Below are 17,699 nucleotides of genomic sequence, written 5' to 3'. Positions count from 1 at the left end.
GGTGGAGGAAGTGATAATATCTGTCAGACTCATGTTTATTAACCATTTTATAATCACAATACATGCAATTACAGTTTGACAAGACACTGCCAATGTGAACAACATCTGGAAGTGTACTGGGGTCTTCAGAATGAGTACAGTTTCATTTCCATTATTTGCTTCTGCTGAGAGTAGCAGTAAACCGTAGTTAATAAAGGAAAGCCAGCTTTTATGGGCTAGGAAGACAGTAAATATATGCAAAATGGTTTGTTGAATCTAGCAGTGGGGTGCCATAAGAGGCTTCATAAAGCAGGGATAGAGTTTAGCATCATTCTTTTAGGGCTGGGAGTGATGCAGAATAAATCTCTCTTGAGTCTACTTACTGACAGCCCCAGTTCAGATGGTGTATACACAGGCAGTGCTTCTTTCTCTGCAGAGTTTCTGTTAATCACTGTTAATGCCAGTCATCAGATCACTAATCATTTGAAACAAGAAGCTGCAGATATTAAGACAGAGATTCAGAACAAGATAAATAGCACAGATCTCTCCAGGGGCAGGAAGAAGGTCTGAGCCCACTGATGCTGCCTGGTACAGCATGAGGCTGTTTGCCTTTCTAATCTTTATTAGGATAGGAGCTACTCTACCCTGGCACAGAGAAGGAGGCAGGAGGCTTGAGAAACCTTCCATGGACTCATGGACCCTGGGGTAGATGTGGCCAGACCTTCACCACGTCTGTCTGCAGAGGATGGGGAGAGCACAACAAACCTTCCCCATGGCTATGCCCTACCAGACCCAAAGTCCACGTGTTTTCCAGCAGTTTGGCTATCAAGGTGCAAATGCCCATAGCCACGCATGGAATCAGCAGCCTGATGGGAAACAAGGATTTCCTAAATCCCACATCACTCTTCTGGCCCAACCTGATTCTTTCTGTTGACTACACAAACCCGAGAGCTGAAGCAACACCATTTTCTCTTGCCGCTGGGGAGGGTTTAAGAGCAGCTGCATGCAGAAACTGTGGTTCTGATGATGGCCACTTGTGTCTCAGTTTATCACTTGTGGTCCTGGAAACATGTCCTGAGTTGTCTGAAACAATTCATTTTTCTGCTCAGAGCAAAGGCAGTGAAAAGGTTATGCCACTGCAGTGCAAATTTTCCTTGTAAATCAGATTCTGAAGCCAATGCCTGGCAGTCACCTCCTCTGACACTGTTAAAATCCTGAACCAAGTGCCTGCAGATGTCAACATGTGGATTTACATGGCATTTTGGGATGTGGGTCTATGGCTGAATTTACATGTACTACCAATGTCAGCTTCATCTCATCTGATGATGGCATTTCGTGTCCTTGGCATGAGGCATTTGTACAGGATCTGCCATTTTAACACAGGCTCACCTCAGAGGGGCTGAAAATGGGGAGACAGCAGCACAAATCCAGGGCCTCTCAAAGGCAGGACTTGACAAGGTAACAAGCAACAAAACTGGATGTGCAGAGGAGGTGGAGGGGAGGAGGCAGAATAGGCTCATGGCTTGATCTTGCCCAGAGCTGATTTCAATAGGCTCCACGGGAATCAGGACTATTCCGTACTTAGCAGTGGGAGCGCAGGTAATTGTGAGATTGAACCTTACAGGAGACCATGACTTGCCAAAGGGGAAGTCAAATAACATCAAAGCAATCAAAGGAATTCTTCAGGAATTACTGAATGAAATTCTATGGCTCAAAGAGGACCTTAGGCTAGATTAATTACAATTGGTGCCTGCAGATCTAAAATCTGCTCACAAGTATTGTCCATTTCTATTTTGTTCTTGCCCCTAAGATTTTGTTTTGAAATCTAGGTGTGACTGAAGCAAAATGGGGAACAAAACAATGAGCAGTGCCACATGATGTCTTTAGAAGAAAGTCTGTCTAGAGACAGGCAGTGTGAATACCTTTGAAGCAGTTGGGTAAGGGCAAAGTTCTGTTTGCCTTCAGTGAATAAATGGAGACAGAGCCAAGCAGGCTGGTGAGATGTCCCCACAAAGCCTGGGTGTAAACAAGCCTAGAGATACCTGCATAAACAGATTCTGTCTTGCTAAATTCCTTAGCACAGCCCAGAGACCCAACACAACCACCAGTGGGACTGGTTCCAGATCCGTCTCTGCTGTACACCACAGTACAGACCAATATCACAGCCATTATCTCACCAACCACAGAACAGCTGTGGCCCCCCGGGTTTCCCCATCACATTACATCCCAAGCAGAAGGCAGTTGTGAAATCCTGCAGCTCTGCAAACACTCATTTAACGAGTGATGAAGGACAAGGTGTGCACATCAGCACTCCTTGGGCAAAAGCACAATTCAGATCTTGCCTTCAAGACCACTTTTCAGCATAGCCCTGAACCTTTCAAGTCCTATCTGAGCTGAGGAATCTCCACTGTTATTCTGAGGATCTTTTTGAGGCTGTGCTGGTAAATGCTTCATTGGATTGGCAGTGATTCAATGAATTGTTTAATCTTTCTCAATTGATTCACAGAGAAAAGATGGAGAGAGTAAGTTTTTTTAAATCTCCTTTTTCTCTAAGCTTCTTTAAAAGTGAATTCCCTCCTCTCTGTCCTCTTCCAGCACTCAGCTGCACTCACATGCACGCACTCACCCTGGACCACAACACCAGCTTCCCCTGGTGCAGACTGGGTGCTGTATCACTGCTGGTGGATAACATCCCTAAACAAAAATATCTGGGAGATGGTGACCCTTTCTAGAGAAAACAAGTGATTTGCTTTCATTTTGGGTAAAGTGCAAGCCAAAGAGCTGCTATGTTAACTTTAGGAGCTTGAGTTCCTCCATATCTTCCCCAACTGCCTACCAAAAAAACCTTGCAAAGCATTTGCGCAATATCAAGGTTGCTTCTCCAGATGGCTAAAGCAGTCCTGCATATTTCTTTTTAAAAGATTCCCAACTGTTGCTGTCCATTTCCTAACACCATGCTGCAGAACAGCATGTAAACCTCAGCCCCTCTGAAGATGAAAGCTTTGCTCTGTGTTGGGTGCAGTTTATACACACTTGTGCTGTCCTGATGAAGTTAATATCCACAGCTTGTATGTCTGCAGCTTACAGGGAACATTCTCCTCAATTAAATCCTTATGCAGGCAAATCAGAAATTCTGCATCTCTCCATTTCAAAAGCAGAAGGTGAAGCAAGACCTCAAAGCCTTGCTCAGGAGCCTCATGAAGCGGTTGGAGTTCCAGGAGGGGCTGAGTACCTGGCAAGTCTGATGTCATATCAAGGGCTGGGAATTGCACAATTCTGCTGAAGCATGGTTTGAATTAGACCTACAGAGAGGTCTCTTCAGCCTGTCAGCACGATGGGGAAGCCAAGTTTGTTCTCCAAGACACTGTATAAATCTTCCATCTGCCAAAATTCAGTAGTGCTGGATCCAGAGTTCAGGTTTAGCTTTATTCTAGAATACACACACAAAAGTAGCATCAGTAGGTAAATAAAACAGCCTGATGGGAAAATACTCATCATAATTTACCCTTCTAGGAGAGCAAAGAATTTTTCTTCACTCTGAGCTATTAGAAAATTGGCTTAATGGAACTACTAATTAAGCTAGTGGTTTTTCTCTGAATCATCAGCTACTTTGTAATTTCCACCAGACAAAAGGGCCTCATGGTTCATCTGGTGAGGCCAGAGAAAGGATATTGAAAATTATTGTTGTTATTTTATAACAACCTCTATCCTCCATGCTGTTTGACCCCTTCCTGTGTAGCTTCCCTGATTCCCTCCTGCATTCCTAAGTTTGGAAGTTATGGCGTGGGTCTGGTCTTAAAGCTGTTTTCTAAATGAGAAAGATATATAAGTAAAATAAAACATCCAAAAACTAGGAACTATTTTTAGTAGAAGTACCAGATCCATCATTATAGATGTCATTCTGTTTTACTTACACTATATATGTCCTCCTAATAGTCTCCCTCAGGTGAACTAACAACGATTCCTTAAGTCTCCTCCCAGAGACATTTAGGATATCTACGATGAACGAGCTTCCAAGAGCTCAGATATTTAATTTGCAGCTACCATGGTTAGTGATGATTAAGATCCCTTTGTTTTTACAGAGTTTCTTAAATAAAGTGCAAACACATCCTTTCCAACTCCATTAAAGAGTGAAACACATGGGAATGCTAGTGGAATTGCTAAGAAAGATACTGAAACTGGCCAGGCACAGAGTAAATACACATGATCACACATATACACACCTATGCATTTTGTGTTTGTGCATGTGCAGATATACAGATACACAGATAAAGATATATAGGCATACATGTACTCCTTCTATCTGGCCTTGGCTGCAAGTCATCTTAATGTCTGGGGATTTCCACTAAAATACCAGCTTGATTTCCCACCAGGAAACGTGGGAAAATTTAATCAACCTGTCTGGGTACTCAATGAATATAATTCCCCATTCACAACTGATGAATCAAACAGGTAGGCCTAAGCAAACAGTATCTGCTGGGAAGCCACACGAGAGCATGAAGAGGAACAGAATAATTGTCAAGGAGAAAGCCCAGTTCACAAATAGTCCCTTCCCAGCATAACACCCTCAAAGGACCAGCCAGGTTTGTTCCTCCTGTGATTGCACCACACAGAAGTTCACTGAGTTATATGGGGGTTTCAGGGAAGATTATTGCACTGCAGTTTGAAGCAAAAGAAGATTTCGCATTCATGCATGGAATCCAGATGCTCTCCCCATCAGACACTTCTTTTAGCTGCTTCCCCCAACTTCCATTCCTACAGGATCCTATAACAACACCTATCAGAAATCCCAGAAGTTTATTCAAAGCTGCTTTTCCTCATTCCTTGGCTCACCACTTCTGTTCTCTGTCTGCAAGCTGCAGATCACATGAAGATTCCCCAGGCTTTTCATAACACAATTTTATCTTCTGTATTTCCTTGACTGTACAATATAGCTGACTTTAGCAGAAATTGCCACAAAATGTTGTAGACCATAAAATGTGAATTTTGCCTGTGAAGTGACCGTCTATTCAATCTCCTCACTTTTCACCAGATATCAAGGCAATACTTTCATCCTTCTTGCTTTCTGCTCCTCAAGTGCTCTCCACATGCAGCTGATCTTTTCTCCTAAGCTTCACTCTACCAGGCAAATATCTATATACATTACACACACCCATACATCTACGTACAGCTGTAAGAATTAGCAAATAACTAAATAAACAAACAAACATAAAAAACTGTTACACACTATAACTCTTCTGTGAATTTATAACATATGGTGGCAAAGCACTATAAAAACTGTAAACTACAAAGAGGGTTACACAGCCCCATTCATTTATCATGTTACAATGAGTAATTTGTGCACCAGGCAGGAAAGAGAAAACCCACACCATTGGAGTGTGCATATGTATTTCTGAGGATCACACTAGAGAGCCTTTTATAAAACACACACATGATTTGAATTCCAAAGCAAAAGCACTGAGAGGCAGTGCATGGGCTAATATTGTTATAATGCTGTGTGCAGAGCTTAGGAAGAATGGGCACTGGCTGACCTCCTTTACTGATAAGAATACTTCCAAACACTCCACGTTTCTGCACAGTTCAGGGTCTGTCCACTTGGAAGTTGAGCTCCAGCCTACAGCTATAGAACTTCTCCTTGGTGTTGTTACAGAAATGGCAAGATGCTGCTCAAAGAAGAAGCCATGGCTGGGTGCTCCTTCTGCTGATTCCAATCAAGTTCCACTCATTTTTCCTCCCTTCACATGTCTGGTTGGGGTTATCTTGAACCACATTCCTAGCTGGGTCCATGCACTCATGGTCCAAGCTGTGTTTTATACTCAAATCCACATATTCTGTACAGACAAAACAAGACCAGTGAATTTAAGCACTGCATTTCCCTAGAGGGCTTCTGGCCACTGCAGTGTCTTACAATAAATCCCCTAGATTTTCCAGATAGCACAGAGCCCCGTAATTCACATCTACCTGCTCCTGATCTGACATTTCGTATTTTTCATTTCCAGCTGGCAAAGAGCTTTTATGAAACACATAACACATGCCACATGCTCTGTCCTGGAAATGGATTAGTTTTCCCAGTGGGGCCAGCAAATGATGTAGGCTGTGTCCCAGTTGTCATGTCCCAGTGCAAATGGTTAAGATCTTCTTTTTATCTCAGCAAATGCCCCATGGAAGCTTGAGCTGGGTTTGGGCCCTTGGGTCATTGCTAAGCAGTTTCTCTTTCATCCTTTTCAGCACCAGCAGACACAGCTTGAAACATGTATACAAGATGCGGCTTTACAGCATCCCTTATTCACTGGTACCTTGGAGACTACAGTTCATTGAAAGTAATAAAACCAGATCATCAAAAAGAATTCTTCTGAACAGGCTTTGGGCTCTGCTGTGCTACTTGGTTACGGATATTCATCTTCCTGGAAACTGTGCTGTTTGATACAGCACCGGCAGGAAAGCCTCAGCTGCCTCCCTGGTGCATTAACCCCTCGAGTGTTGAAATCACAGTCCTTGAATAGCAAAGTAGTTATCACTTATAATTGCTTGAGGGGAGGAGCAGATTTTATTCTCCCAGATACACCAAGGGTGCACGCTGGGGTCAAAGGGTTTCCCTATCCTCCTCGTGCTCCAGTGATGCAATGGGCTGTGCACAAAAGGGAAGAGGGAGCAAAAGGAAGCTGTTGGTTACAGCTACAGGCAGGCTGCAAGGTGACTCCTGTATCAAAGGGTGCCATAGCACTTAATCCAAACTGAAAACACAGATGTGCTGAAAACACAGGTATTCTGATACTTGGGGCTTTAACTTTCTGTTAACCTTACATATCTTGTGATCCTGTGTATCTTACAGAACCCTGACATCTAGGCTTTAACCCAAACCCCTTTGATTTGGCAGGGGGAGTGTTGTCACTGTTGTCAGAGTTCTGGTGCTTTTTGATTGCATCCAAACCCTCCATCTTTCATCTTTCTCAGCTAGAAAGAAGGAAAGGTCAACACTGGCACCATGAGCATAGAAGTACAGCCCCTGAGTTTAATTTCTGTAAATGTGGAAAGAGCAAGGATGGTGCAGCTGGGCTAATTCTGAGTAACAGGCACACTTAACTACAGATTATTTGCATCTGCGCTTGCAGCTCCAAGAGGACCAAAGTCTGAACTGCTGCTCTTGTCCCTCTAGGGCTGTGTGTCTTTCTACCCTGAGACCTCTTTGCTGAGCCCCATCTTCACTCTGGGGCAGCAAACCCAGCTTGTTTGCAAAATTCCTTCAGTAGAACATATACTGGGTTCCAAAACTGTACCTTGAACTGCAGCTTGCCAGCTGCTGGGGAGGAGCTGCAGAATAGACCACTCTATCCATTTGGCCTCTTTCTTATTTTCTTTTTCCAGACTCCACCACCATCCCCCATCAACACCAAGGATCTGGATTAGATGGCTATTTGGTACCCCTTGCGCTCTGTCTCTCACACTGCACTGGTGAAACTCCAGCAGTGAAGATGAGTGAAGAGATCTTCACTTTTGTAACTCCCTCCTTATTTTCATACCACTTCCCCTGTGAGCCCTCACGTCAGGAAAACATATGGCTTCCAAATAGAGGCAAAAAAAGAGAATGTTTAAATGCCCCCTTTGAGCATCCCTCTCATTTCCCTGCCTGAAGCTGAGCCACGTCTGCCCTGCTGCACTCTTGGCACCAGAGAGACTGTCTGAGGCTTCAGATCCAGATCACACACCAGAGGCTGCATTCAGAGCATCCTTCTTTTCCCAGAACAGCCTCTGCCAGGGACAATGTTGGAATGAAAATGGCTGAAGTTTCAGATCAGCTGAGAATAAATCAATGCAGGATCCCCAGGAGGTCTTTTTTACACAATCGCTCTGCACTAGAAGAGCAAGTGGAGGAGCAGGAGAGTAGTAGCTGGAATTGATCACACCTGATCACTTTTAAAAGTTTGTAACGTAAGATGTTGGAGGAGAGAAACAGCAGGAGCACCTTTTATGACTAGTCTAGAAGGGGTTGGGGGAAAAGGGTGAGGAAAATAGCTCAAAATGGACTCCTACAATGATCTATTGCATTATGACCCCATATTTTTTCTCTAGATTCCATCACTAGTTCATGTATTCTGGGGCAAAGGGGAAACCAACACTTGTGAGGGATCTGAGGCCAGTCAGGATGCAGACAATAATACATGCATAACTACTACATGAACAAATATTATAAGGAGGCCCCAAATGAACTGCATGTATGAGTTTGTTTCTGCACATCTCTATAGACACATGCCTGTGAGGACATACAGTTCCCTCTAAATGTATGAGCATGTGTTTACACATATACATAAATCTGACACTGGAAGATAAAGCCCTTTTCCAGTGCCAGTGGCAGTGCATGTCATGCACATGTCTGAACACAGCCCCCCAGAGGAGAACTGGGTTTTATACAGAGAGGCTAAAGCAAATGGGTCCTAAGCAGGACAGCTCCTAAGCTACCGCAGTGTTAGTTAAGAAAGCAACATCTCTTCATAAAACTCAAAATAAGCCCTACATCAAATACAGTACAAAACAACTCTAAACCCTCAGGCTACTGCAGGATTATACTGTAGTGAAATACATTATCCAGCCTTTAAAGTCATCTTTGACTATCTGCCTGGGGTCATCCAGACAGCCAAGACTCTCAGCTACCTAATACCAAAAAAAAGTTGAGTTTGCAGATGTTCCCAGGAAGGCAGTACATCAAGGTCCAAGTTCTTCCTGAAGGGAGAGACCAATGGGATTATATTTGAATTCTTTTGTTTTCTATAATAATGGCTCAGTGGAAAATTAGCTCAAACACAACCTGCTGTTGGAGGGAGATCTACTGTTTTTGGTGGCAGGAAGAGAAAAAACAAAGAGTTACTGGACTGCTGTGAATGAGTCATTGCATCAGAGGCCTGGAAGCAGATAGGCTATTCCTTAGCAATAAAGAACAGAGACACAGTAATTTCCAATAGATGGATTTGCAGGTAGAGTTTTCTATTTTTTCCACAGCAGGCACACCAGCTTCAGCTTCCAGCTGCTGTTTCTGGTTAGCCAGTCAAGCTTCTAATTGGATCTCCTGTTGGACATTATCTGTGGGACACACCAGGGTGGGAACACAGCCGAGCCCTGGCAGCATCCTGCAGTGAGATCCAGGCACACAGGGACTACGTGCAAAATTCAGCCAATGCACCACAGAGTCCTCAGTCCATAAAGAGCTGCTTATCCCTCCATCCCAGGACAGCAGCACACCCAGCCAGCCTTGCATGACCTTCCCATATTGGCCAGTCCACGCTGGTTTTACACATTGGCACTCTGGACTGTCCATCCTCAGCCCAACCTCTTTTGTGCTTCTAAACAAGCACAGGAGAGGGCTGGGATCTCCAGGGAAGATGAAGCAGTGTGAATTAGCTTGTCAGAGGCTTAACCAAAGGACAAGCCAAACCAATGCTATCAGCACAGCTAAATCCAGCTTCATTTCAAGAGGTAGCTAGACACTCTAAGTGCAAGAAGGGAAGTGTCCTAGGCAGCTCTGCAACAGTTCTTCGCTTTATATTAGGAATTCTCAGACAGAAAGTCCACATGTTGTGGACCTCAAACTCAAAGGATGAAGGTTTTGAACTGTCTCCAGCATCCAGACAGGATCTTCCAGGCAGCAAGAGGAAGTATGAGATGAAAAAATGTTTTTCTGTGACAACAAAGTGTAGAGGATCTTACTGTTCACTCCAGTGACTGGGACAGCACTTTTTCTCCCTGTTGATTGTCAAACACATTTGGCCACTCCTTTCCTTGCTTACCAGCTGCTGCAATGGGCATTTTGAAATTCTTATGAGGAAGACTGGCACAACTCTTATTTTCTACATAAAAGGAGCTCACAATCAAATTTCCATTAAAGCAAAGGCCACCTCAGGATCAGAGAGGTGGCTCCACTCCTGTGTAACAGGCCAGTGCCAGAATGCCTCATCCAGTCAGCCTGACAGGAGTTTCCCAGCAATCCCTCCTTGGCCTGGCATCACTACTAACCTGAAGACAGATTTCTGTAGTGTAGGAACCAAGGAGTGCAACCGCTTCTTAAGAAGTGATGAAGTCCCTGGCCATGTACAACATGTCACTGCTGTTCCTTACAGGGTACAGCTGTGAAAGTGCTTGCACTCAATTTATCCTTCTGTTGCTGGAGATTTACAGAGGGAAAAAAGCACAGTTTGTGCTTACCAAAAGCAGTGGGGGGTGTCCTGTGAGCTGTGTGTTCCTAGAGCTGCAGCCACTGGTGTCCCCATGCCTGTGCCTGTGTGTGCAGCTGGCCATTACAGAATCCCTGTGCTGTGACCCTGGGTTCAGTCTAAGCAATGAGCCAGCTAATCAGCTCGTGTTAACATAAACAGAGGCAGTGGCAGTCAGAAAAGGCATCAGAAATCAAACATGAGGAAAGGAATTAGGGGAAGAGAATTCATTAATTACCTCTTTGCAATGGCAAATGCTTTCCACTCACTCTTTTAAAATGACATTTTACCTGCTATTAGTTTACTGTGAGTATCTCTGGCGTTGCCTTACCTCACCACAGCCAATTCCCTCAAGAACAAAATTAAATTTAAGCAACTAAAGTTGGACCTTTCTGAAGTAAAAAGAATCTTTAAAAATGGATTTTTTTAAAGGTCATTTTGAACTTTATCTGAACACACAAGGAGATGCAGGCCATTCAGCTAAATAATGCCACCACCTGACCACCTCCTGTCACCATTACTAGAATAAGAACATCATTTATGTGATGGAGAGAGTGGAAGGCTTTCTGCTCATTCCTTTTATTCCTCTTCTAATTTTTGGAGATTTTAATGCTGTTCATTTTTATAGCTGCTTCTTCACTTTCCACTATCTTTAATAACCCACAGGAACATCATAAATTTATGCTGAATAAGATACCCTCATTTTGACCCAAAACAAGACAGACTATACTTCCTGCTCTCATGGGATCAAGCTGCATTCTCTAGGGCTCCATCTGCTCCTCACCCTTAGCATGTCCTGCCACACTGGATGGTGTTAGAGTACTCCATCTTTCTCCTTGATATCCTTCCCTCTTCCAGAAATCCAGCTTTACAAATTAAATAAATATAGTCCATTACTATGTTTCTAAGCACATGCTTAACTTCAAGCACCAGAACAACCATGAGCTGCTTTTGTGAGTTTAGGCTTCACTGTGAATTGGTACAGTCTGTGGCACCAAAGCCCTGCTCCAGAGGGAGCTCAGGAATGTACAGTATTTATCCCAGCAGTGTCCCTATCTGCCAGAGAAACCTTCACCACTGACCTGAGGATCCAGAAATAATTAACTTAACATTATCTTCAACATTATCTTGACAGCAAAGGCTGGCATAGGGAGATTGCTTTGCACTGCCAGGCTCCAGTCTGAACAAACACAGAGTCTTTAAAGCATGGATTTCATTTCCAGGCGTGTTAGATCCACCTCCCTACTGTCAGCTGAAGGTAAGGGGGGTTGCACACAGCTTGCTGTGTGATGAGCCCTGCGGCAGCGCTCTGAAAACACTGCGTGTTATTTACTGTACCCAGTTCTCTCCAATCATGACTCAAACGAGGCCATATTTATTGAAGAGACGCTTAAAAATGTCCCATGGCATGCTCTGTGTGAATGGGGACTTCCCTTAAATGGAATTTCAGCACTCCACCTCTTCCTGCAGTGGCATCGGTGTCCCACTTCACAGCTGCCTGGTCTCTTTGAACAGGCTTCCCTTTAACAACGTTCAAATATTTAATTTGCCAAGTGCTGTGGGAATCCCAAAGGTTTGGAAGAACTATCTATTATAAATGACAAAACATGACATTATTATAGGTAGCCTGCCTACTCGATGTCATCTGTGTTCTATGCTGCTCCTTTAATGAGGCTGTCTTTCAAATTCTGAACAGAACAGAAAAAGATCCTGATGCCAGCACTTCCCAGGTACTCTAAAAATTAAAACAGCCAAGTCCTTACAATATAAAAAAGCCAGCTTTCTAAACCCTAAAACCCTCATGTTCAGAGGAATTGCTTTTAATATTCTGTTATTTAGTTGTACAGGCATTCAGGAGGAGGTTGCTCCCAGCCACCCAGTGCAATTCAATAAGTGTTCCCCTGAAACCTAACCACACAGTGCCCTCTGCTGCAGTTTTCTCCGACATATTAAAAGAAGAAAAAAAGAATGAAACAAGAAAAAAAAACCCCAACAACCCAGCCATGCTTTGCAGCCTATCCTCTGGCTCAAATTGAGATAAGCAGATGGTTTGTTAGTACTTAAGAATGACTCAGTAACATCCAAAGTACTACATAAAACACTTTAGCCAGAGAAAAATCAAAATAACAAAATGAATTCCATACAAGGGACAGTGAAAGCAATTGAAAAATCAGGCAGGGAATGCAGCAGTGCTAGAAGCTCCCTGCCTTAGCCTGCCTGGCCCTACTCTTCAAGCAGGACTCCAAACCCAGTGATTTAAGCTGAATAACTAGTTCCTATACTCTCATTGTTTTGTTCTTCCCACCACCCTCAACCCAATCACCACATCCTCCAAACACTCCCAAGAGCAGTGTGAACAAGCCAAGGACATGAAGATGCAAGCCCAAAGCCCAGGTTGCCTTCACAGTCCTGATGCCAGCTAACCCACACCAGATGGAGCTGCCTCAGCTCCTGCTGAGCACCTTCTCAGGAGAGAAGGATGGGCTGGGAATAAGTCATTTCTGTCATCTTACTCTTGATTTTGACAGCAGTGCTAGCAGTTGACAGTCCAGGGAACAGGGATCCTTGTGGAATACCACAGAAAAGAAGGACAAACACAAAACTGCTTTGGGAAACTCAAGGCCAACAAGGCACTTCAGCAATTCTTACTTTGAGCTACTATCACTTCGGGCTCAGTTAATTAAAATCAATAACTGCATTTGTTTTGGTTTGGAGTTTAGGCCTTCACTGAACAGTATTAAGGCTTTTGTTCACAGATTCACCAATTATAAAGTCAATAATTTTAAATTAGCTAGACATACTGTGAATATTGTCTTGGCAATGTAAGGCACCTCTGAACACAGGGATTTAGGGAATGCACAGGCATTAGGATTTTAAAGCAGCACCTTGCTAGTGCTGTGGATGAAGAACAAAAACATTTCAGATACTCCATAAGACTGTGTTCAGACAGTCTTATGTCACAGACCCAAACACCAGTGTTTGGGAACATTTCATTCTGATTCCTGGGTTAACTTGGTAGAAGAGTAGGGTCCACCTGAAAACTGTATCAAGAGGCAACAAGATGACAATTTCTAAAGACCTGAAGGTTGAGTTTTGCCACCAAAGCCTACAAAATTCAATTTTCTCTACAACTGTACTATTAAGAAATGTTGAGTTTGTTGCCCAGTTGGCCTGAAACTCAAGATTGTCAGACCCATATTTTCAAACTATTGTTTGCACAAGGAGCTTAAAAAGATGGTAAAATTTCTCTCCCTATCACTCTCTTTAGTAAAATTAAAAATTGAGAGATTTTTAAAATCATGAGATTTGACAGCAGTCTGGGTTTCAGCCTGAGATGGGCTGTTGTTCAGCAAGGTCAAGAAATCTTGAGATTTTTTTGAGAAAAAATATATGTTTATTTGAATCTTCCCTGAAATTTGTGCTTCATCCATCTCTAAACCTTTAGAAAACACCAGTCTGTTAAGTCTCCTTTCCACAATACCTTCTCCTGTGTTTCCTGCATCTTCCTGGATCCCAGCCAGGCCTGGAAGCACCAAATAACCACAAGGAAGATTGTTCCTTGAGATCACCACCCAGGAGCAGAAAAAATTATTGTGATCTGTTTGGGCAGGCCTGTTTTTACTGAAGGAACCACCTTACTTGAGCAGATGTGAAACCTTGAATGGAATCAGGAATTCAGCCAACAGCTTATCAGCACCAGTTACCATGAAAATCAACTAATTCCACTGAAGCAGCAAAAATCCTAAAAGGATGGCTTCTTTTGACACATGGAATCAGTAACATTATTCTGATCAGCAGGGAGCATGTGTGAACCAAAATGCACAAAGGGCAGAGTTCTTAACTCCAAAGATTCGAAGATGTCCAGTCTGCTTGTCCACAGAATGGAAGACAAAACTGAGGGGGAGACTACAGACTATGTGGGAATCTACATGCAGTGAAAGATCTCTCTAATGTAGCTACCCCAAGGGTGAAAAGCTGGGAGAATCTCTGTTCAGCACAGTATTTAATTACCTAAAGGAAAAAGGATGTAAATAGACTTTAAGAAATACACTTGATAATAAATCTATGACAAAAGGCAATGTAGAAATCTGTGCTTTTGAATTTATTATCTGACCTTCCTGCTGAGCATTCCCATGCAGCTGCAGGATAAAATAAATTGCACTAGCTAAAGAAACTGTAGGAAACATTTGAATATTCCTTGTTCTGAAATATTAACCTGTGATAATTTTGACCATTTCACTCAAGTGGAGAATGGCACAGTGCACAGATGAAGACACTAGGAATTTTTCTGGAAGAGAGGATTGCAAAAGGGAATAAACCCCAGCTGAGACCCCTGCATTGGAAGTGCAAAAGTTGTCTTGCTTAAACTGACTGGAATTAAAAAACACAAGCCACAAAACAACCTTCATTAAAATACTCTTCTGGGAAGTGTGCAGCATGTGACTACTTAAAGGAACTGGTTTTGCTTAGAAATACAGCCAAGTCCCCACATTTCTGAAAGATTAAGGACTTTTTTATCCTTTATGTCTGCTTTTCTTTTCTCCTTTAAAAAGCTTTCATAAGAATCCCAGAAAGGAAAGGTGACTTCAGTGCACAGCAGATGGGCACTATGCTGTTCACTAAAGCAGATAAATAAAGGGCTTATCCTGTAAAGCAGCTGAGCACCAGAACTTTTCCTGTCAGCTGTAGACAAGATTCTGGCTTGCAGCACTTAACACAACTGAATTGTGGAGGACATTATTCCACAGGTTTAGATCCAGCCTGAGTCTCTCTCACTTCACCAATGCTTCAACTGGTCTGCACAAATTCTTGGAGCATCCTCACTGCTTTCCCTCACACTGCAGCCACCTGAGGAAGAAGGCCTGGCACTCTCTAAAGTACTATTTATTGTAAAATAACATCTTGTTGATGATGGAAGATCATCAGCAAACTGTGTGCCCGATGCCTATAAGAAGAACACATTCTCTGAGCCAAAGTCTTGGCAATCAAATTAAGGCATGTTCAGAGAATCTCGTGCTCAACTCAGAACTTCATCATAATGATACTGTATAAAAAACTAAAGCACTGTTCAAGGGACATTAACCATACATTTTGGACTGAAAGTATGACAGGTAAGATTAGATGAGACACATTCAGCAGACCACCAGAGCCAAATTTTGAAACAGAGGACTACCAACATCACATTTGCAGAAAAGCAGATACACAGTCATATCTCACTTGCCTGCACAAACTAGCAGATGGTTTACAAAACCAGGAAAGTGAACTTGAAACACTCACTCTGTCTTTGACAACTTCACAAGCATGAGTTTTGCATGGAAAAAATTACATGTGTACATCATTAGCAGATGCAGGTCCTAACTCTCCCACTTTGATTATTTCCTTTTAACTGCCTTGTTTCTGATGCCTTTTAAAAAGGAGCATAACAGCTTCTCACTATTTATTCAAGATCTTGAAGAAAAATCATTCCTGGTGGGTCTTGAGCTCCCCCCACTGACTTCTCACTAGCTGCTAACATCCAGGCCTCATTCCAACACTCGGCCACTGTCCAGACAAGCTTTTCTGGGTGGGATGTTGAATTTTTACACCAATGAAGATATGATTGCCCTCTGCTGTGTGTATGCTCACTGTAACTTAGTTGTACCACTGCTAACAGAAGTTATTGCTCTGCCTGGCCCTTTCTGGAGAGCGCTGCTACTCAGCTGAAGAGCTTGTTTTCCTCTTTCTCCTTAAGCTATTCCCCCTTGCTCCCTGGCCAAAGTCTTGTGTGATCTGAGACACTCTCCTTATCTCAGCCTGGAGCCCAGGGCTATTACATGCTCTGGATTATGTTCACCATCAGCATACCAACAAGTTGACTTAGCGTACTTAATTGTGCCAAAATTTCTGAATGTGCCAGAAGACTTTTGATATCATTTGCCATGAACACTAATCCATAAAGTCTGAGCTTCAGGCCATCCACATGTCACCCAAAAGGCAAGCAAACAAATCAGGTTGTCAACAGCCTCCAGCATGCCTCAGGCTCCACTGACTCTCCATTGTTGGTATTGACAAAGGGTGTAGCCAGGCTCATGGCTAAGGACTTTGGCTGTCTCCTGGCTCATGACCAATTTCTACAGTGATGCAATGAGAGACACTTGTTATCTTTTTCTGAATAAATAACCAGCATCTCTTTTTGTCCTTCTACCCATGAAATGCTTATGGCTTTGGGGAGATCTGGAGTTCCTTCTCCAAAACAGGAAATGCAGTTCTAAAATGCAGCACCCTTATTTGTCTCCTGATGCAGATAGGTGAAGTTCCCAGAAGGCCAGTGAAGGCACTGGAATAATGTGAGAAAGGCTGAGGCCACAGTTTAGGCCTTTTGTCACATTCTTGGTCTTTAAGGTATATTCTCTACATTTTCTTATCTGTGTTATGCATTCTGGATATATAAAAAAGGAGGGAGCAACCTTAGAGGATACCACTTCATTGACAGATCCTCAATGGAATATAAAGATGGAGATAGGTCATGTTCTTTCTTTTCCTGGCCTGTGAACAAAGGCATATGGCTGAAGGGAGCTCTCTGGTTGTTCTTCACAGTTAAATTGACTGCCTTCAGCAGCAAGACTTATAGCTGACTGCACACAAGGAATGGGAGCAAGCCCAGGTGACAAATAAATTTGGTTTTAGATGAAAGAATGGCTAAAGATTTTCACAGTTTTTTCCTCCAAATACCTTCTTGCAAACAATTTCATTTAGAAATGCTTCCAGGATCTGCTGTCTGCATGGACTTGTCTTTTGGAGCATTTCCTTTATGGCAGAGATTGTTTTACTCCATGTTTTTCAAAATGCTGTGTAGCTTTATTCTTTCAAGTATGAGATCAGACCTTTATAATGCCAAGAGCCCTCTAGTCCTGTGCAAGAGCTGAGCAAATTATGCATATTCTGTTCTATTCTACTCTATTCATAAACCTCCCCTACCAGTTTCTACCTCAATGTCTTCTCATAACACACAATGCTACATTATTATGAATTATTTTATGTGGTTAGTTTATTACTAATCCTCAGACTAAGCTGAGTAATTCCTAGGAGAGAACTGTCATAATGAGACAGTTTATATTACAGAATGCAGACCAAGGCCTTTCATGTGAAAGGTGGGGAAGCTTATCATCATCCTGTAAGCACTTTGTACAGCTGCTGACTGGCCTGCAGGGAGCCACAGTTCAAGCAAGCATGTTTAAACCTTTATTAAACAAGTCTCTTGCACTCCTATCCTTAAAACAATTTCCTGATCCTTTCCACAAATCACTTGCCCCTTCTTCAAAATCTCTTCTTGCGAACCACTTCATTTATAAATGTTACACTTCTGCTATTTCAAATAACTTGACATAATCTCTTAGTGAGTGGAATGGTTGCCCAAAAAGCTGTAGAACCTCTTACCCAGCACACCTGAAGAGTAAGATCCTGAGAGCTGAGTATGATCTGGTATTCTGTGGGAGAAAAATTCAGGGTGTCGTCTGTTAATGATAATCAGAACCATTA

At 42.8% G+C, this 17,699-nt stretch overlaps 1 long non-coding RNA gene across 3 annotated transcripts in view; it reads right to left on the bottom strand.

Moving 5' to 3' along the window:
- LOC111934869 (uncharacterized) overlaps nucleotides 1–17,699 on the bottom strand; it is a 40,633-nt gene that overhangs the window by 21,459 nt on the left and 1,475 nt on the right. For 2 of the 3 annotated variants that reach the window (XR_002867461.2, XR_015275193.1), the window contains exons 2-3: nucleotides 17,598–17,647; nucleotides 18–3,409 (exon numbers count right to left, since the gene is read on the bottom strand). This is a non-coding gene — a long non-coding RNA (uncharacterized LOC111934869). Of the gene's footprint in view, nucleotides 1–17; nucleotides 3,410–17,597; nucleotides 17,648–17,699 lie in introns of those variants that run through there. The other variant, XR_015275194.1, reaches the window with a different exon arrangement.

Source organism: Cyanistes caeruleus, chromosome 11 (genome assembly GCF_971803275.1).
Source record: "Cyanistes caeruleus chromosome 11, bCyaCae1.hap1.1, whole genome shotgun sequence".
Classification (NCBI taxonomy): domain Eukaryota; kingdom Metazoa; phylum Chordata; class Aves; order Passeriformes; family Paridae; genus Cyanistes; species Cyanistes caeruleus.
Note: the sequence above shows the minus strand (reverse complement) of the source record. Positions and strands in the feature narration are given on the sequence as shown.